The sequence below is a fragment of the Oncorhynchus clarkii genome, chromosome 1 (assembly GCF_045791955.1).
Source record: "Oncorhynchus clarkii lewisi isolate Uvic-CL-2024 chromosome 1, UVic_Ocla_1.0, whole genome shotgun sequence".
Lineage (NCBI taxonomy): Eukaryota > Metazoa > Chordata > Actinopteri > Salmoniformes > Salmonidae > Oncorhynchus > Oncorhynchus clarkii.
In genome coordinates this window covers 68772951-68794777 of record NC_092147.1, presented here as the reverse complement: position 1 = coordinate 68794777, position 21827 = coordinate 68772951, and the positions used below count along the sequence as shown (strand labels likewise).

The 21827-nt window shown below is 44.6% G+C and overlaps 1 protein-coding gene across 4 annotated transcripts in view; it reads right to left on the bottom strand.

The window, feature by feature from the left end:
* The window catches only part of LOC139411371 (bifunctional heparan sulfate N-deacetylase/N-sulfotransferase 2-like), a 185814-nt gene that overhangs the window by 28086 nt on the left and 135901 nt on the right, over positions 1-21827 (bottom strand). Inside the window, exon 3 of one of the 4 annotated variants that reach the window (XM_071157654.1) lies at positions 17509-17608. The gene's annotated coding sequence lies outside the window, so the exon portion shown is untranslated. Of the gene's footprint in view, positions 1-655; positions 740-17508; positions 17765-21827 lie in introns of those variants that run through there. The other 3 variants (XM_071157663.1, XM_071157672.1, XM_071157681.1) reach the window with 3 other exon arrangements.

Genomic DNA, 21827 nt, shown 5'->3' with positions numbered 1-21827 from the left:
CCGAGGCTATGGTATACCAGAGGGCTGGTAGAAGGCTGTTGTTTCTGCTGGTGCCTCACATTCCACCCAGGACCTAAGGTACAGGTCTAGGATCAGATTACCCTACCCCCAATCATAACTTTAACTATCTGGGGGAAAATGTAATGCTGACCTTGTCTGGAAAGGCAACTTCATCCTACCATGCCAGTATATACAGTGCAGGAACCCACCAGCAGGGGGAGACCAGCAGCAGTAACACACAGTGACTGGGCTCCTTTGATGGCAACAGGAGAGAGAGGCAGGGGACTGTTGCTTTGGCCCCAGGGGTCACTTACTCATTCACCCACAGGTGTGCTACCTTATGGTCAGTCTGAACTATGACCTCTCCAACACTTACAGCGACTAGAGGGTGTAGAAAGCAGTTCTAACAGAGAAAGGTCAGAAGCGCTAAGCCTCAAACTGCATTATGTGAGGACCAATGGCAAGACTGAGTGCAACAGGAAGTGATGGTGGGAGGCTGCTGCTCTTGGAAACTCTGGATTAAACAATTAACTAATTTGACTGGATAGGTGAACATTAATGTTTAGCTTAAATTATCTCCATTCTAAATCTCACGCTACTTGTACGAATCGAGTCAGCTTCATTGAGAGAAACTGTATATGTGTGTGTAATTCACCCTGCCAAAAGTACGGACTTCCAAGCTGGTCGATTGGATCCAGAAGCCTGTTGAGTTGATCAGATGCTTGTCCGTCTACTGGAATACCAAGAGGGGCGACAACCGCTGTGTTTGCTTTCTGAACCAAAAAAGCAGATGGAACAAAGGGAAGAAAGGAAAATATGAAGTTCTCGCACTCTTCAACCCTCCTCTGTTCAGACCCCGGGGGTCACGCAGCGAAAAGCCCAAGCAGCGGAATGCTGACCATTAAATTCCTTGAGGCAATGGCCCCTCTTCTCTCTATCGTACCCCCAAGGGGTTGCAACAGAACAGCACACCGGGTAGACTGAGCAGCGCTGTCACCCAACAGGAAACAAGCAGGCAGAAGGGTCTTTTGTATTTCTCCGCACGTTTGTTCCTTGCTGACTAGTGATCTCGGAACAAGGTTGTTCAGCAAAGACAAGAGCAACAGATCTGTCAGTTTCTCCCAGTGTACAGTGAAATCTGTGAGTGTTTGTGTAGCTGATAATGAATTAATTCTAGGGTAGATGGACCTCATACCACAGTAGTGCTGAGCGATTAGTGCTTTTTGAGGTCAGTTTGGTTTCGGTTTCATTATTTAAATAATCCCCATTTACGATTGTATTAATTCTTTTCCATTAAAAAGGCCCACCTCAGAGGAAGTTGCTGCACCTATTTGAGTAATTCCTGTCCAAGAGCAGAAATTCTCATTTAGGTTACACCTCGAAGACTGCTAATATTTAGGAATTGGGGTGGGATTTTTTTTTTTATGAGGCAAGTCAGTAAAAAACCTATTCTTATTTTCAATGACGGCCTAGGAACAGTGGGGGGTGCAGAACGACAGATTTGTACCTTGTCAGCTCGGGGATTCGATCTTGCAACCTTTTGGTTACTTGTCAAACGCTCTAACCACTAGGCTACGCTGCCGCCCAATGTTTGTTGTGGTGATTTCCACGTGTAGCAGAGAAATAACAACAAATAGGACACTGACTGACAGCTGTTAGTGTAACTAGCTAGCATGCTATGCCAGGGGAAAATCATTTCAGAAAGACTAGCAGAGAGAGGAGGAGTCTCCGCTAAACCCTGCCTATACCAGCTGTTGTAATGTTGAGGGTTGACGTTTTCCTGACGCTAAACCCTGCCTATACCAACTGTTGTAATGTTGAGGGTTGACGTTTTCCTGACTCTAAACCCTGCCTATACCAGCTGTTGTAATGTTGAGGGTTGACGTTTTCCTGACTCTAAACCCTGCCTATACCAGCTGTTGTAATGTTGAGGGTTGACGTTTTCCTGACTCTAAACCCTGCCTATACCAGCTGTTGTAATGTTGAGGGTTGACGTTTTCCTGACTCTAAACCCTGCCTATACCAGCTGTTGTAATGTTGAGGGTTGACGTTTTCCTGACTCTAAACCCTGCCTATACCAGCTGTTGTAATGTTGGGTAAGGGTAAGGGTAAGATCTGGCCATTGTCTTTCAGGTCGAAAAAGTGGATTTCTACTGGTTGTGGCCGTTTAAATGCTCTATGCATTATGTGGGTTGAATGCTGTAACACAGAATAAAACAATTCATAAAAGTCCCATGAAGGTAGTGCCTGCCCATTACTGCTTATCACTTATTAACAATCATTCATTACTTTACTTTAATCAAATATTTCAGTTGTGGATATTAAATTATTTAATGACTTCATGATTTAATTCCAAGTCATTTCCAGAGCTGCTGCCTATGCTGTCTGACAAAGTCACTATTTTAGTAGTTCTTTCAAGTAAATAAGACATACTTTCATGACTGCTGAATACCAACAATCAAATCACTTCTGTCTCTTTTACATAGCAGGCATAAAAGAAACACAGACTGGACAAGTAGGCTTGCAATGGATTACGGTCAATGTAGTTAATTACCACGTTTTCTGGGCTACACTGTGTGGAATATTGGCCTGTTGGAAACTACAACTCCCTGCTACATCGCACAGTTCAGGCTTGATCTGATATATCTCCAAAGAATCTGCTGCGTATTGAGCTCAGAAAAAAGACGAACAAAGTACAATTATAATAAGTGAACCAACATTCGGTCAATTAGCTGTTTAAAAAAAAAGTCATTGTAGGTTAATCACTCAGCACTATACCTCAATGGAGTGTTCTGGACTAAGATAAACCTCGCTTTTCACTGGGTATATTTTCTAAGAAATATCAGTTGTTTTCTCCTTCGTTGCCATGGAGTTTGTTGTCTGGCTTTAACCACTGTGGATATATTTTCTTAACTAGAGGCCAGGCAAGGAGTCGATGGTAGTAGATGATCGTTTAAACTTAGGGACGTTAAAACTGGGACGGCTTTCAGATACAGTTTATACCTGGTCCTGTACTAAAGGACAATTGCAATAGAGATTTTCCATTGAGCATGCTTTTTAGATCAAGGCTTAATCTGTGTCTGGGAAACCGGCCCCAAGGGTGCTACAAAGCCCATGAATGTAAAAAAGTGGTCATCCCTGGTAGCTTAAATTTTTTTTAAAAAAGGAGTACTTATCACTTGTAAATGAACTGACCATAAACCTCAGCTAATGTTCAACTACAATATATTCACAATGAGAGCACGGTAATAAAACAGCCAAGGTCATCATCTAAAGGAAATTATAGTTGAAAAGCCACTAACTGAACTGCCTGCACAACGCTCCAACACTCGGATCATTATCACTTCCTGACTAACAACGCTCCACTGGATTTATGACTAGATCATAACACGGACTGCTGTGTGAGACAAAACTGTTATAGTCAAATTCATTTCCCATTTCAGCCTGATAGACAGGCAGATGGAAACAGACAGATGAGGAAGCTCTTTTCATAGAAGGGAAGCAGAAGAGGAGTAAGCTTTTGTTGAGGTCTTTCCATGTATGGTGACTTAGTTTCACTTGATTATCTTTTTTTTATTTTATTTTATTATTATTTTTTTTTTAATTTGACCCCTTTTTCTCCCCAATTTCGTAGTATCCAATTGTTGTAGTAGCTACTATCTTGTCTCATCGCTACAACTCCCGTACGGGCTCGGGAGAGACGAAGGTTGAAAGTCATGCGTCCTCCGATACACAACCAACCAAGCCGCTGCTTCTTTAACACAGCGCACATCCAACCCGGAAGCCAGCCGCACCAATGCGCCGGAGGAAACACCGTGCACCTGGCCACCTTGGCTAGCGTACACTGCGCCCAGCCCGCCACAGGAGTCGCTGGTGCGCGATGAGACAAGGACACCCCTACCAACCAAGCCCTCCCTAACCCGGTCGACGCTAGGCCAATTGTGCGTCGCCCCACGGACCTCCCGGTCGCGGCCGGTTACGACAGAGCCTGGGCGCGAACCCAGGACTCTGATGGCACAGCTGGCGCTGCAGTACAGCGCCCTTAACCACTGCGCCACCCGGGAGGCCCACTTGATTATCTTTGACTAGAAAATTCATGTAAGAAACTGTCTCTCTGTCCTGTCATTTAACGTAATAGCTTGACAGTTCCTGGAAAGCAATGCAAACACACAGCATCGACGGGCATGGCTTTAAAAATATCTACATTAAGTCTGAAACCAGGGTCTAGGTTGAGGGGAAGAGACGACACAAAGACTGCTCATTCCCTCAGAGGAGAACCTCCAGAGTGAAAAATATTCAAAGAATATCTCCCTCATTAAAGCAGAATAAATATTTAAAGATTAAAGATGGCACTTCATTAGGCAGGCCATCCGTTGCGGCACAGTGGAGCACTGGCGTTCTGACAGAGGAGAAAGAGAGCGTCGCAGCGGGCCCACAGGTGGTAGCCTTGACGTGCCGGTCGGCTTGGGGAAAAAACATGTCACAATATTTACACTGTTACCCGGTGCGCTACGTCAAAACCATGGGGCCCCAGTAATCTCTCCATGGAGGGATGCCATGCAAACAAGGGCAGTCGGCTGGAGATAAGGAGGAAACAGTGGAGGGGGAATCAGGAGTATATTTAACCTGGCAGGGAGAGAGCAGCCCCGGAGTGATGAGGGGGAGATTGAACCAGGGGAGAATGACTGCCCCCTCTCATTAAAGCCATGAAAGTTCAAGGCTGTCCGCAGTACTGCAGACATTGTAAGCCGAAAACAGGATCCTTGAGGTCGGTGGCTTTATAGATTAAAAAAAAAAAGTGACTGGTAGAAGGATATGCATGTAAACTGGGCTGAAAAGTTACTGTTGGCAGTAAAATAGTAATGGTAATATATACATTGTAAACAGTGCTAATGACCAGTAGCAGGATAAATAGATATACTAGTAATGGTAATAAAATCAATTATCAATGACAGCAGTGGAATGGAGTAACACATCTAATCAATAATCATTTTAGCAGCAGCGTTGGTTGTGTCTGAGTGGGTAGAGACCTGTGGATGGTCTGTAGGAGAGGGAGAGCAGTAGTTGTTAGCCATTTAAAAGTCTTCTGGCCAGCACTGAGCTAGCCTGCAACGTTACTTCCTAGAGTAGTTCGAACTGAGCATGTTTTGTCTCCGTGAAACGCCATCTTAACTGACTTCACTTGGCTTCAATGCGCTATTGAGTCTTAACATAGGGAAGAATGGTGCCACGTGATCGATGGCTTTGTCCATTCATATATACAGTAATTGGATTGAACCAATACAAGCGCCAGCTGAGAAAGCACATTTGTTAAGAATTAGGCTCAGGGAATCCCAGCAGTTAAACACAGGGAGTGTGTGGTATTGTTATTCTATAGGATTCTGCTGTGTTGCTTCTACCGCTGCCGCGTTCCATTCCCACACGCAACGCCATTGGGTGTTTATATAATAAACCCCTGCATCTGCACGGCCGGTGGAGGAGCCACACAAGGCCACCCACTGTGTGTTTACACACAAATGCGAATGTGCGTGAGTATATCAACATTTGAAAGGGAGGGGGTTAACATGACCACCTGTCTGGCAGGAGTCGCGTTTTAATGACATCCCTGACCCTGACTTGTGGCTAGGCCCTCTGCTGCCACGTTTTCAAAAACGTCCTCCAGCAAACACGCTCTGGGGGAAACTGGATTAGGGCTGAATCAACTGTGCATACAGAGAGCAATGTAATCACCGACCTTCAAAAACGACTACTACCACCACACTAATCATAAATAGCCCATTTCATCTCCTCGACAATAATAACGCAGTGGAAGCCAAAATAGGAATCAAGGAGGAAATAAACGAAATGACCTTATGCAGGAGATGAGTAGATAAAGCCTCATGTATAGCCACTGGGGTTTGGTTGAAGATGAAACGTAGGGTTGTGGGCATTGCCATTGGCCTTGGCATAGTGGTGAAAAGGACGCCCTGGTTGCAGTGTGTCCGTCTTTGTCTGGCAGTCAGTACTAAGGAAGCAGTGTGGTCTCAGAGAGCAGGCCAAGGCTATAATCCAAACGGGAAAGCGGCCGGGTCAACACTGTGTCAGTGTGTGCGTGTGGTGTTCTGAAGTGTGCCTGTTGGGAGTGTGTGTGTATACAGTATGAGTGAGTGAGTGAGTGAGTGAGTGAGTGAGTGAGTGAGTGAGTGAGTGAGTGAGTGAGTGAGTGAGTGAGTGAGTAAGTGAGTGAGTGAGTGTGTGTGTGTAAATATGCATACTGTTCATGTCCCAGGTGTGTTCTACATTTGTGTATTTCAGAGAGCAGCTGTGTGCCTCTCGTTCCCCCTCCATCTCCCAAGCTCACTATACATCAATAGTCAGAGTGAATAAAACAGGCTCTTCCTGCCAATGCAATTAAATCTCTGTGTGTCTCTAGATCTACCGCTGTCTATGTCTGCATGAGTGAGTGCATGTAGAAGCTGAGAGGCTACAGTCTTGAGGGAATAGTATTGTACACTGTGTTCCCAGTTCCCTTCCAGTGTGGGAAGCAGTGACCCAGATGAGCAGGGCTACAGAGTAATTTAGGACTGCTAGAGGAGGGAGGGCCTGACCCCTAACCCCCTGGGACGGCCAGGAGGGTGGGGGGGGTAGAGTGGCCGTCAGCGGTCACACTTCCAGGCCCCTCTCGACTTGGTCCACTGGTCCCAGTATGCGGCTGGATCGATAGGTTGCCTTTGGCTGCTCCAGAGCACAGGGTTACAGGGCACCCCGCTGTCCCCTACGTACCCGCCTGCCTCAGCACTGCTGTCTGACTCAACCTCCTCTTCCTAGCCCTGCCTTCTACTCCAAAACACATAGCCAGACAGTGCGTGTGTTATGACTATTGGTGCATTGTAATATGCTTGCATTGTGTGGATAATTGCATGATCGGTTACACAAGTGTGCCTGTGTCCTGGATGTGTTGAAGTATGTACTGTAGTCTGTGTCCTGGATGTGTTGAAGTATGTACTGTAGTCTGTGCATTATCATGATGATAATAATCAGTTTCTGTACTGTGTGTAAACTGACGTTAGAAAAGTTAGCATTTAGTGTGAGGGTAGTGTGTTTGAAGATACCGTTCTGTGTATACTGTGGTATAGCATGGGCGATGTTGCTCTCAGGCTGTGGCAGACTGTCTCGGATGTCACCCTGGGATCTCACACGAGACATGCACACGCTACCTCCTGGGGGGGCCAAAGCAGAGCACGGCATCCTCATCTCATCTCTCCCACAGCATTAGATTCAGCTTGTCCTCCTCAACGCCTTCATCTCATTAATCTGATTAGCGGTCTTAATCAATGGCTGCAGGCTTAACAGCAGCCAGCAGAGCTCTGCTTGGACGGGACTGTTCTCTATTGGCCACACATCTCAGGCTGCTTCCCACTCAATCCCTCTCTATCCACTTACTACTGTATCGTCACCTCTGACCACTTCTCTTCTGCTGCTTCCATTCATTCGGTCCCCCTCAATGTTTTCTGCATTTAAGACACATTGGTTGGGGGGTGGAGCTTGTCTACTGACTTAGGAGGTCGAAATTCTGGGTAGAAGTTCCTCTTAGGTACGCAGATCTATGAGCCGTTTACCCCACAGACACCAAAGGCAACCTAGGATGTGTCTAGGGGTCTATGGCTGCCTGTGAGAGTGTACAGACTGACACTAGTGATATGGCATTAGCATCTGCAGCAACACACAGTGGCCAACCCTTTGGGACCACATCCCCTCTCCCCTAGGAAGGGATAACAGAGAGGTTAGAGGGTCCAAATCACTGAGAGGGGAGGACAAAGGCCCGACAATGTAAAGTAGAGCTGGGAATTGCCAGGGACCTCACAATACTTAGGTGCCGATAAGATACAGTGGAGCAAAAAAGTATTTAGTCAGCCACCAATTGTGCAAGTTCTGCCACTTAAAAAGTTGAGAGGCCTGTAATTTTCATCATAGGTACACTTCAACTATGACAGACAAAATGAGAGAAAAAAAATCCAGAAAATCACATTGTAGGATTTTTTATGAATTTATTTGCAAATTATGGTGGAAAATAAGTATTTGGTCACCTACAAACAAGCAAGATTTCTGGCTCTCACAGACCTGTAACTTATTCTTTAAGAGGCTCCTCTGTCCTCCACTCGTTACCTGTATTAATGGCACCTGTTTGAACTTACCAGTATAAAAGACACCTCTCCACAACCTCAAACAGTCACACTCCAAACTCCACTATGGCCAACACCAAAGAGCTGTCAAAGGACACCAGAAACAAAATTGTAGACCTGCACCAGGCTGGGAAGACAATCTGCAATAGGTAAGCAGCTTGGTTTGAAGAAATCAACTGTGGGAGCTATTATTAGGAAATGGAAGACATACAAGACCACTGATAATCCCCCTCAATCTGGGGCTCCACGCAAGATCTCACCCCGTGGGGTCAAAATGATCACAAGAACGGTGAGCAAAAATCCTAGAACCACGCGGGGGGACCTGGTGAATGACCTGCAGAGAGCTGGGACCAAAGTAACAAAGCCTACCATCAGTGACACACCACGCCGCCAGGGACTCAAATCCTGCAGTGCCAGACGTGTCCCCCTGCTTAAGCCAGTACATGTCCAGGCCCGTCTGAAGTTTGCTAGAGAGCATTTGATGATCCAGAAGAAGATTGGGAGAATGTGATATGGTCAGATGAACAAAAATATAACTTTTTAGTAAAAACTCAACTCGTCGTGTTTGGAGGACAAAGAATGCTGAGTTGCATCCAAAGAACACCATACCTACTGTGAAGCATGGGGGTGGAAACATCATGCTTTGGGGCTGTTTTTCTGCAAAGGGACCAGGACGACTGATCTGTGTAAAGGAAAGAATGAATGGGGCCATGTATCGTGAGATTTTGAGTGAAAACCTCCTTCCATCAGCAAGGGCTGGGTCTTTCAGCATGACAATGATCCCAAACACACCGCCCGGGCAACGAAGGAGTGGCTTCGTAAGAAGCATTTCGAGGTCCTGGAGTGGCCTAGCCAGTCTCCAGATCTCAACCCCATAGAAAATCTTTGGAGGGAGTTGAAAGTCCGTGTTGCCCAGCAACAGCCCCAAAACATCACTGCTCTAGAGGAGATCTGCATGGAGGAATGGGCCAAAATACCAGCAACAGTGTGTGAAAACCTTGTGAAGACTTACAGAAAACATTTGACCTCTGTCATTGCCAACAAAGGGTATATAACAAAGTATTGAGATAAACTTTTGTTATTGACCAAATACTTATTTTCCACCATAATTTGCAAATAAATTCATTAAAAATCCTACAATGTGATTTTCTGGATTTCTTTTTCTAATTTTGTCTGTCATAGTTGAAGTGTACCTATGATGACAATTACAGGCCTCTCTCATCTTTTTAAATGGGAGAACTTGCACAATTGGTGGCTGACTAAATACGTTTTTGCCCCAATGTATATATTGCGATTCTCACGATTTTGATTCGATACTGCAATTTTATTGCGATTCGATATTCCAAACATATTGCTCACCATATGTCTGCTGCAGAAGGACAAGAGAGAGCTACGAGAAAAATAGTTTTGATCAGTCATGTAAATAAAAGTGGCTAAAGCATATTGGCTCCCAAAAAAGCTATGGAGGACAACTACTGGAGTTTTGGTGCAGGTACCACCAACTAGAGCAAAAATATTGCGATAGTCAAAACAATACGATATATCATCAAAAATAATATCCCGAAATGTAACCGACAGTGCAAAAGAGACAAGTTAAAATAGTAGACAGAGAGACGTCTGTCAACATGTGACTTCCTTAGTAAAACAATGGACTCAATCCGTTGCAGACGGATATAAAAACTCTGCCTGAATGCGCCCGGAAGGCAGAAAGTGAGAAAAGGGAGAAGAGTGAGGGAGGCGCTACAGTAGAGGACAGTGTCTCGGGGGGCTCTGGGGGCAGAGATACGGTCCAGCGACCTCAACACCTTACAGATAAATCGATCACCTCTTGCTCCTGCCACACGACTCCGCTCAGAGAGGTGTTTGGGAGCTTTTTAATTGGTCGGGGACAGTCACACACTGCTTCCTGAGGCCCAGCGCTATTAGAGGCCCACAAAGAAAACAGACTATTTACACCGGCTCTTTCTCTGTTCAGGCAAGTGTACCGTACAGTACACCCACTCCCTTCCTATGACTTGTACCCCTAGGAAGGCGAGAAGTGCTACCATCCCCAACCACCCCCGCTGACACACATTTACACCCCCCTCCGCCCTATGGAGTCCTCACACTGTTCATGACTCACAGCTCCCTCTCGCCTCCATGCACAGGACGCAAGAATGGTCTTTCACAGCTGGCCAATCAATCGCTGAGGCTCCATATAACTGGTTGGTATGTGTGAGAGTGTAGTAAAAGTGTTTGTGTCACTAGCCTTTTCTTTCTTTGAATAGGTTTGAGGCACTCCCACTCCAACTCCCAAAATAAGGGATTCCCTTCTTACCAATTAAAATGTATTTGGAACAATTTCTCCCAGGCTATCTTTTCTGTTTCTCCCTCACCATCTTTTATTAGAGGGCCTCCCTTTCTCCTCTTTCGTTCCCCAGCCTCTTGCCAGCATTCTCAATTCATTCCCAAATCAATTCCACCGTGCACACAAAAAGTCCCGGAGGACCCCACATGCACAGACCCGGGACACACACACAAAAAGACAAAAAGAGGAATCCACATGCACTGAAGATGCACGCACATGCACACACAAACAGAAGCTGATTTGCTATGGGGCCTTAATCTGTAAGAGAGTGTTTTTGTTCATGGGGTGTATGTAGCTAAGGATGAGTGATGGTGAGAAGCTGTGTGGCTCTAGCTGAAGGCCAGTGAGCAGAGCAGCCAGAGAGACACCAGGTAGTATGTAGGTGTGCATAGAGGAACAGGCTCATTCAGAGGGCCGAGCAGACAGGGCGCAGGAAACATCCCTTAATTAGCTCTCAGAGTTGGGGGTCTGCGAGGGTTCAAGACCTTCCTCTTGGCACACGCACAGCGCTCACACACATCTCGCTCGCCCACAGCGCTCAAACACAAAACACTTACAGCGCTCACACATAGCAACGCACACACATAGTGACACACACAGCTTGTGCACACACACACACACACAGTAGTGCTGAGAGGGGGACCACACAGGAGAGCTGCTTTTGTGCTTCTCCGCTCAGGTGGCCGCTTCAAACAGCACCACAGAGCACAGAGTCAACTGGGAGAGACATAGAACTAGAGAATGCAAAATGAAAACAGAGACAGAGAGACAGAGACAGACAGAGAGAGAAAGAGAGAGAGAGAAACACACAGAATATAAATAGCCTACACAGGTCACCATATCCCTAGTCTGCATTGCGACACCTCTTAGCGGTCACCAACCTTTTCTGAGTTAAAATGAAAGCCAAGATCTACCACTCTGAATTATTTTTCAACATGAATCCATCCACAATGTGCACTCCTTCAACATTACTCTAATAAAAACAGCTGTGTAGGAATGAAGTTTGTGCAGTAGGCCTAATAGATCACAGCATGGCAACGCTTAGCCTGCTAATAATATCCATCTCAGACCACATTTCAAATAATAACAATTCATCAGCTGTTACATTAGTTGAGAGGCACAGCTGAGCATAAATTGAAATAATTCACTTTTTTATTTGACTGGACTGATGGTACCTGCATCTGATAGTCAGTCTCAGCAGAGGGAGGTAGAGAGAAATCAGAGGGTCCGCCTCTCACAGTCCCTGCTCTTTCCCTCCCTCTGCTGAGACTGACCAGACGGGGGGGACACCGTCTTCCACCTGATGGCCACACGAGTTGCACCGCATTATTTCTGCCTCACGCACAAATTCACGTTGTTGTTCCTATGACCAAAGAAAGTGAACTATTCCTCGATATAAAAGCGACACTAATAATCATTTTTAAAAACACTGGCCTATCGATACGATTGGTTACTAGCAACTCATTTATTTCAGCTGCGGTGCTGGTTGTAGCACAAGTGGAAGTAGGGAGAAGCAAGCGTGATGGATTGTAAAAGTATTGAATAAAAACAGTGTTGACAGTGCTTTAAGAAATTTCAACATGAACACTCCTAAAAACAGAAGCGCGTTACTGTATTATTTGACAGTCTCTCGCTGGTCATGGTTTTAAAGTTAGGAAATTTCACGTAGCTTAGTATCAAACTATTATTTATTCAAATGACAAGCGCAGCAATGTGCACCTGGCAGTAGGCTACGCGCTAATGTTCGTTCCATAATGCAATTAGCAGGAAAACAGTTGAGAAAAGATCCCTGCACATGAGGGCAGTTTCATGTAACAGATGAACATATCACTTCTAAATATAGGAAGAGGGGAGATCTAATATGCAACAACTAACAACTAAAATAATTGCCTCCACAGATATGGTCTGATTTTGGCTCGGCTACTTTGAAGCAAGGCAAGACATGTAAAACATTCAAGTTTCAAACAATGAAGTATATGTTTTCAAAATGCATACAGCTCATTGCAAAGTGGTGTGTGATGCGCTGACGAAGCCTGCCTTCCGTTGCCTATGCATTTGCTGTATGAGATGCTGTAAGCTATTCGTGTGATGAATAAGACGGACCTACAAAACTAATATATTGTACACGTGCCAATTTAATTCCACAAAATTACGCAAATTAACCTATAAGTAAGTAAGTATGACCAGTCAAATGTATTTACATAGACTGGTATTTCCATCAATGAAGCCTAAAAAGCATTTATTTAGCAATGGAATTTTATAATTTTTTACTCGGACGATTAATTTGATTTATCGGCATTTCCACATTAATTTTTTTCATCTGACAAAAGCGGACTATTCCTAGCTAATGGGAATAGTCAAACACAAGCCTGACCGCTCTGACTGACTAGTGAACCATCAATCACATCGGGACCCTCCATTACTGTGAGAAAACTCGCCCTGAGGGCTTTCTCTGGCTTCCTGTTTGGTCGAGGTCAGGGGTTAATTATAGTGTTACAGAAACAGAGATGTCACATCTCACATCTCGCCCTTGAAATGGGACCTTGAGGGTCACTGGCGTGTAATGACTGACACATTTGTCATCATGTTTCTTCTCGCTGACAGAAGTGCTGACCATCTCTGGCTTTCGTAATGAGTTGACGGCATTGCTCACTCAAAAGCTTTTCATCACATTACTGAATGAAAGCACAGACTGATGTACTTCACACAAGCACCACCAATACAGAGGTTTATTATAGGTGCATGGGAGGCCGACCGTAGTCCTTTCTTTATAAGAAAAACAGCATATTTATCAAGATTCATTTTGAATCAAGAGCAGAAGACTAACACTTCAGGTGACCTATTTCCACACAGCCATTACACTGCTAGGGCAGACAACACAAGCCACTCACTTAAGCATTACATCTCTTTGGGGAAGGCTGAGCAGAGCTGAGTTTTTAGTGCAGCTGCTCTTATGCGCCTTACCCTTTTCCACCAGTGCTGTTCACGCAGTTAAGCAATGAAATTACAATATTATAGAGGCAGTCGACGCTTGAGAGATCCATTGAGAATGGAAGAACATAGGTGAAAATAGGAAATATGAAGTGTTTATTTTTAAGGGCTGGTAAGAGTCTACTTAGCCTAGGTCGTTAGACTTGACAAACAGAGCTAACAATAGGAAAACAACACTAACAGCCATTAACAATTCTATATAATCTTAAGCTCCATTTCTTCACCTGAATATACTGGGTATTTTAGTCTCCCTTGGCTACAGACACAGCGAGCGCAGGCAGGCGGGCGGGCGGGCAGGCGGGCGGGCAGGCAGGCAGGCAGGCAGGCAGGCAGGGGATTAATAAAGAGATCCAGCCGTTGCGTGTTCTCTGGCTCTGGGTAGATAAAAGCAATTTGGGAGTTGGAGCACATCAAAGACAAAGGGACTGTTGTTTTTTTTACCATGACAGAGGGCTATTTATCTTCCCCACAGTGGCCAGCATGCTAATCTCAGGCTGCTGCCAACCTTGCTACAAAACATCTGGACTCTCCACACACAGGTACACACACAGATACTCTTGTACTAAAATAACCAAGACAAAAAAACATGGGAAAAGTGACAAACTGCACCTGTGTGTATTCCATTATATTAATCCTTGAGCGCAGAGGGCATTCTAATGTATATCTGCTATGCCATGAAACATGAGCTTTGACACACAGAGAGAAACACTGCAAATAGATTTACCAGAACATTAATAGCACAAACACAGTCCACTGTGCAGATGAAAAGAACATTTGTTAGGGCCAGTAAATACAATGTTTCCCATAAATGAGTCCTCTGAAATTTCATCAAAGTGTAATTCAACAATAACAGGCCTACGCAGGGATATGGATATTAGCAGCTAGCTACTACACTGTGTCCATGAATACTAATAGCTACATTTAGTACAGATACGCTGTGTAAGAAAAAAGTATGCACATTTCTGCCTTTTGTTAGAATGCCTCACGGAACATTGACCCCTTCATAGACTTTGATCCAGATACATAGCGACCTTAACACCGGCGAAAACAATCTCCTGTACAACAGTCAAACACACTCGGCCTCTTTACACCACACTACTGTGACGTCCAGGACTCATTTTGACTGCTCCTGAATTAAACAATTGTATTACTCTGCCATTTAAGTCATGCCCCCCCCCCCCCCCCCCCCAGTCCTTGACTTTTCCTAAATAGGTATATATAACACACTGCCGTTGTTAGAATCTTAGTATCACAAACCAAACTGGAGTTACAAGCAGTTTAAAAGCGGGCATGTCATTTTTTGGGGGGGTTCCCCAGTTGCCCCCACCTCTCCCAACAGTGCAGTGCCCAGCTGATAATCACCCTGATAGTTGCCCTGAAACTGAACCTAAACTATACAGAAACAAAATTTCACACATAACAGATGAAATTAATGATAGTATAATGAGGGAGAAAAGGGGGAGTTGATGAGCGAGGGGAAGCGAACGATGCATAATAATGTAATCACCAACTGTGAATGAAGAACAGGGCGGACCATGCTACTGTATTGATCCATTCTAAAATCTCAAAATGGTATGTATCCCATATCAGTCCAGTGAATCCCAGCAGTCTTATCAGTCTACTCTGGCCTACTTGAAGTGGGCTACACAGTGAGAGTGTGGGTAATTGTACATGCTGAACGCCTTTCCATATCTGGGAAAACATCGGGTGGCAATTGAGCAAGTGTCAGAGAATGTGGTAACCAGGGCTTGTGGAACTTACGTTGGCAAGGGGAGAAATGTCACCATGGACAATTTCTTCACTTCACTGTCATTGGCGAACAAGTTGCTTACCAAGAAGACAAGCCTTGTCGGCACCATGAACAAAGTGAGAAGGGAGCACCACCCCTCTGCGCAAAATAAGGCACCTGCACAGCCGCTGTACAGAGGTGAAGAATGACAAGGCAAAACTCACAAGGCAAGAAAGAAAGTTTCTGTCACCAGTACAATGAGCACACCGACAGGGACAGAGAGAAAACCGGAAACTATTATGCACTACAACCAAACGAAGGTATGTCAAAGTGAGTCAAGCAAGTGAAAGTGACAAAGATGTGTGTCGACAAGGGATAACAGCTAAATGAAATCCAACTGATCCCAGGACGCACACAATGTAAGCAATGAGCTGACAATAATTGACTATTTTTGACTGCTCTCATAAGGACACATTCATTATTATGCCATTTTGGCTTTTGTGCTGATTTTCACTATTTATCAAGCACACTTGGCACTTATTGTGTTTAGGCTACTGATGTTTTCCCCATTTGACCGTGCGTCTTGGTGGTTGGGGTGTTTTCTATTTTATTTTATACTTAAGCTGTGACCGTGTTCCAACACATATGCTTTCTGTTTCATAGTTGCAACAAAGGCAACGTATTACACTGAACAAAAATATAAACTCAACATGTAAAGTGTTGGGCCCATGTTTCAAATAAAAGATCCGAGAAATGTTTCATATGCACAAAAAGAGTTTCTCTCAAATGCTGTGCAGAAATTAGTTTACATCCCTGTTAGTGAGGATTTCTCCTTTCCCAAGATAATCCATAAACCTGACAGGTGTGGCATATCAAGAAGCTGATTAAACAGCATAATCATTACACAGGTGCATCTTGTGCTGGGGACAATAAAAGGCCACTAAAAGGTGCAGTTTTGTAACACAACACCTCAGATGTCTCAAGTTCTGAGGGAGTGTGCAATTGGTATACTGACACCAGAGCTGTTGCCAGATAATTAAATGTTAATTTCTCTACCATAAGCCACCTCCAATGTCGTTTTAGAGAATTTGACAGTACGTCCAACCGGCCTCACAATGACAAGCGGTTTGCTGATGTCAACGTTCAGAGTGTCCCCATGGTGGCGGTGGGGTTATGGTATGGGCAGGCATAAGCTACGAACAACGAAACACAATTGCATTTTATCAATGGCAAATTGAATGCACAGAGATACCGTGACGAGATCCTGAGGCCCATTGTCATGGTATTCATCTGCCGCCATCACCTCATGTTTCAAGAATCTGTACACTATTTTTGGAAGCTCAAAATGTACCAGTTCTTCCATGGCCTGCATACTCACCAGACATGTCACCCATTGAGCATGTTTTATTTTTTTATTTAACTAGGCAAGTCAGTTAAGAACAAATTCTTATTTTCAATGACGGCCTAGGAACAGTGGGTTAACTGCCTGTTCAGGGGCAGAGCGACAGATTTGTACCTTGTCAGCTCGGGGGTTTGAACTTACAACCTTCCGGTTACTAGTCCAACGCTCTAACCACTAGAAGGATTCTCTCGATCGATGTGTACGACAGCGTGTTCCAGCCATTGCAGGGAAGTGGGACAACATTTCCCAGGCCTAATCAACTCTATGCGTAGGAGATATGTTGCGCTGCATGTGGGAAAATGGTGGTCACACCAGATAATGACTGGTTTTCTGATCCATGTCCCTACCATTTTTTAAGGAATGTGTGACTACCAGACGCATATCTGTATTCCCAGTCATGTGAAATCCATAGATTAGGGCCGAATAAAATTATTTCCATTGACTGATTTCCTTATATGAACTGTAACTCAGTAAAATCTTTGACATTTTTACATGTTGCGTTTATATTTTTGTTCATTATAATTACACAGTTAGAAAGTTGCAGTCAGAATGACACCTCACTAGCTTGAAGGGGGGTCTCTCGAGGCCCAGCGGTTCTAATGATGAGGTCTACCACACTACACCTCCGGAGGCTTTTAAAATATCCACACATTTGTGAACCATTGCATTAATCAAGTGTGCAACACTATGTGCAATATGGTTTAGATGAGAAGCTCCTGTATAGTTTGAATTGCCATTTTGTGTGTCTATATACTATGGTATTTACGGTATGTTTAATAAATGCACTCACACATGAAGCAGGAATGGGACTTTGGCCACACCATATCCAAGGTTAGTGTACACAGAAAAGTTGCAAATCTGATGTAAATCCACCTACAGTCTCTGACCTCTTGTTGCCGTGGAGACTTCCTCTGGTGCTGTCCTTGTGTCTGTCCCTCAGGCGTGTTGCGTCTGTCTGTCCGTCAGTCTCAGAAGGCCTGTAGAAGGGACAAATTGAGGGTCAAGGCCAGGCAGATGGACAGCCCTGATAGGTAAGGCAGCACCATCATGGTAACTATTAGCTTTAGCTAGGCATGTATCTGGTCAATGGAAGGCTGCCTCCGCCTCTCAACAGCAACAGCCTTCAATGCAAACAAACACATGAAAACACCCACATGGAAATTTATGAAAGGAGGAGGTAGGCAAAGCATTGGGTTAGCATTTGTTTACCTCCACCACCCCTCCTAAACCAGGAATATCATGATAGACCAAATCAAAGGACTTTGTGTACCAGAACAGTGTTTCTCCTTCAGCTAGCACTGCTCTTACACAACAGATTCAACTGTTCAAATAATCACCCACGTGATCATGTGAAACCCAGCGTGCATTCTGTCTAGGGGGATTCATCACAGCTCTACAATGACACTCTCCCTTTTGTGTATGTGTATATGAGCAACACAGTACAGAGGGTGGCTCCTTTGTTCTCCACCACCCAGAATCCCATTTTAAATGTTTCATAGTGCTCAGAGAGACCGCAGCCATCTCCTCTGTGGGAGGGGGGACCGGGGGGAACAGCGCAAGAGGACCGACACAACACACATACTTGTTAATCTAAAAACCAGTGACATAAAAACATATGTACACAAGTGGGAACCAAAACAAATCTCACACAACACCTTAGTTAACCAGAATTCATAGACAAGTCACATACTGAGTATATGTTGTGTATCAGAGTCCCCTAGTAGGACCTCTGCTCCCAGATCCAGTGGCTATCCTAATATTGATAGCGCAGCTCAAACAAACCCTGGCTATCAGAGCTGGCTGCTCACCAGAATCAACACAGAAGACCGTGGCTAGAGCTTTGGCCCATTCTCTAACATAGAGCATCAGACTAACTAACCTGTGGTGTTAGAGAACCCGTAGGAGGCACTCTTTCCTCTGGTCAAAAAATAATTAATATATCCCAATGTCCCAGGGCAGTGATTGGGGACATTGTGTGTCAATGTGTTTTCAACAGGACAATGACCCAACACACCTCCAGGCTGTGTAAAGGCTATGTGAGCAAGAAGGAGAGTGATGGAGTGCTGCATCAGATGACCTGGCCTCCACAATCACCTAACCTCAACCCAATTGCGATGGTTTGGGATGAGTTGGACTACAGAGTGAAGGAAAAGCAGCCAACAAGTGATCAGCATATGTGGGAACTCCTTCAAGAAGGTATTCCAAGAGAAGCTGGTTGAAAGAATGCCAAGCTGTCATCAAGGCAAAGGGTGGCTACTTTGAATAATCTCAAATATAAAATATATTTTGATTTGTTTAACACTTTTTTGGTTACTACATGATTTCATTATATAAATAATATATTAGTGATGCAGAGATATGACATTTTTGAAGGCCAGCATCCCGGAGTCGCCTCTTCACTGTTGACATTGAGACTGGTGTTTTGCGGGTACTATTTAATGAAGCTGCCAGTTGAGGACTTGTGAGGCATCTGTTTCTCAAACTAGACACTAATGTACATGTCCTCTTGCTCAGGTGTGCACCGGGGCCTCCCACTCCTTTCTATTCTGGTTAGAGCCCGTTTTCGCTGTTCTGTGAAGGGAGTAGTACACAGCGTTGTACGAGATCTTCAGTTTCTTGGCAATTTCTCATATGGAATTGCCTTCATTTCTCAGAACAAGAATAGACTGACGAGTTTCAGAAGAAAAGCTTTGTTTCTGGCCATTTTGAGTCTGTAATCGAACCCACAAACGCTGATGCTCCAGATACTCAACTAGTCTAAAGAATGTCAGTTTTATTGCTTCTTTAATCAGAACAACAATCTTCAGCTGTGCTAACAATTGCAAAGGAGTTTTCTAATGATCAATTAGCCTTTTAAAATGATAAACTTGGATTAGCTAACACAACGTGCCATTGGAAGACAGGAGTGATGGTTGCTGATAATGGGCCTCTGTTCGTCTATGTAGATATTCCATAAAAAATATTTTAAAAAGCAGTTTCCAGCTACAAGTCATTTACAACATTAACAACGTCTACACTATTTCTAATCAATTTGAAGTTATTTTAATGGACAAAAAAATGACCCCAAACTTTTGAACGGTAGCGTATGTATGTATATATATATATATAATAAAGGGAACACTTAAACAACACAATGTAACTCCAAGTCAATCACACTTCTGTGAAATCAAACTGTCCACTTAGGAAGCAACACTGATTGACAATACATTTCACATGCTGTTGTGCAAATGGAATAGACAACAGGTGGAAATTATAGGCAATTAGCAAGACACCCCCAATAAAGGAGTGGTTCTGCAGGTGGTGACCACAGAAAACTACTCAGTTCCTATGCTTCCTGGCTGATGTTTTGGTCACTTTTGAATTCTGCCGGTGCTTTGATTCTAGTGGTAGCATGAGACGGAGTCTACAACCCACACAAGTGGCTCAGGTAGTGCAGCTCATCCAGGATGGCACATCAATGCGAGCTGTGGCAAAAAGGTTTGCTGTGTCTGTCAGCGTAGTGTCCAGAGCATGGAGGCGCTACCAGGAGACAGGCCAGTACATCAGGAGACGTGGAGGAGGCCGTAGGAGGGCAACAACCCAACAGCAGGACCGCTACCTCCGCCTTTGTGCAAGGAGGAGCAGGAGGAGCACTGTCAGAGCCCTGCAAAATGACCTCCAGCAGGCCACAAATGTGCATGTGTCTGCTCAAACGGTCAGAAACAGACTCCATGAGGGTGGCATGAGGACCCGACGTCCACAGGTGGGGGTTGTGCTTACAGCCCAACACCGTGCAGGACGTTTGGCATTTGCCAGAGAACACCAAGATTGGCAAATTCGCCACTGGCGCCCTGTGCTCTTCACAGATGAAAGCAGGTTCACACTAAGCACGTGACAGACGTGACAGAGTCTGGAGACGCCGTGGAGAACGTTCTGCTGCCTGCAACATCCTCCAGCATGACCGGTTTGGCGGTGGGTCAGTTATGGTGTTGGGTGGCATTTCTTTGGGGGGCCGCACAGCCCTCCATGTGCTCGCCAGAGGTAGCCTGACTGCCATTAGGTACCGAGATGAGATCCTCAGACCCTTGTGAGACCAAATCAAATCAAATTTTATTTGTCACATACACATGGTTAGCAGATGTTAATGCGAGTGTAGCGAAATGCTTGTGCTTCTAGTTCCGACAATGCAGTAATAACCAACAAGTAATCTAACTAACAATTCCAAAACTACTGTCTTGTACACAGTGTAAGGGAATAAAGAATATGTACATAAGGATATATGAATGAGTGATGGTACAGAGCAGCATAGGCAAGATACAGTAGATGGTATCGAGTACAGTATATACATATGAGATGAGTATGTAAACAAAGTGGCATAGTTAAAGTGGCTAGTGATACATGTATTACATAAGGATACAGTCGATGATATAGAGTACAGTATATACGTATGCATATGAGATGAGTAATGTAGGGTAAGTAACATTATATAAGGTATCATTGTTTAAAGTGGCTAGTGATATATTCATTAACATCATTCCCCATCAATTCCCATTAATTCCGGCGCCGACAGAGATGGCCGCCTCGCTTCGCGTTCCTAGGAAACTATGCAGTTGTTGTTTTTTTACGTGTTATTTCTTACATTAGTACCCCAGGTCATCTTAGGTTTCATTACATACAGTCGAGAAGAACTACTGAATATAAGATCAGCGTCAACTCACCATCAGTACGACCAAGAATATGTTTTTCGCGACGCGGATCCTGTGTTCTGCCTTACAAACAGGACAACGGAGTGGATTCCATGCAGCGACCCAAAAAAACAACTCCGAAAAAGAGGGAAACGAGGCGGTCTTCTGGTCAGACTCCGGAGACGGGCACACCGTGCACCACTCCCTAGCATTCTTCTTGCCAATGTCCAGTCTCTTGACAACAAGGTTGATGAAATCCGAGCAAGGGTAGCATTCCAGAGGGACATCAGAGACTGTAACGTTCTTTGCTTCACGGAAACGTGGCTCACAGGAGAGACGCTATCCGAGGCGGTGCAGCCAACGGGTTTCTCCACGCATCGCGCCGACAGAAACAAACATATTTCTGGTAAGAAGAGGGGCGGGGGCGTATGCCTTATGACTAACGAGACATGGTGTGATGAAAGAAACATACAGGAACTCAAATCCTTCTGTTCACCTGATTTAGAATTCCTCACAATCAAATGTAGACCGC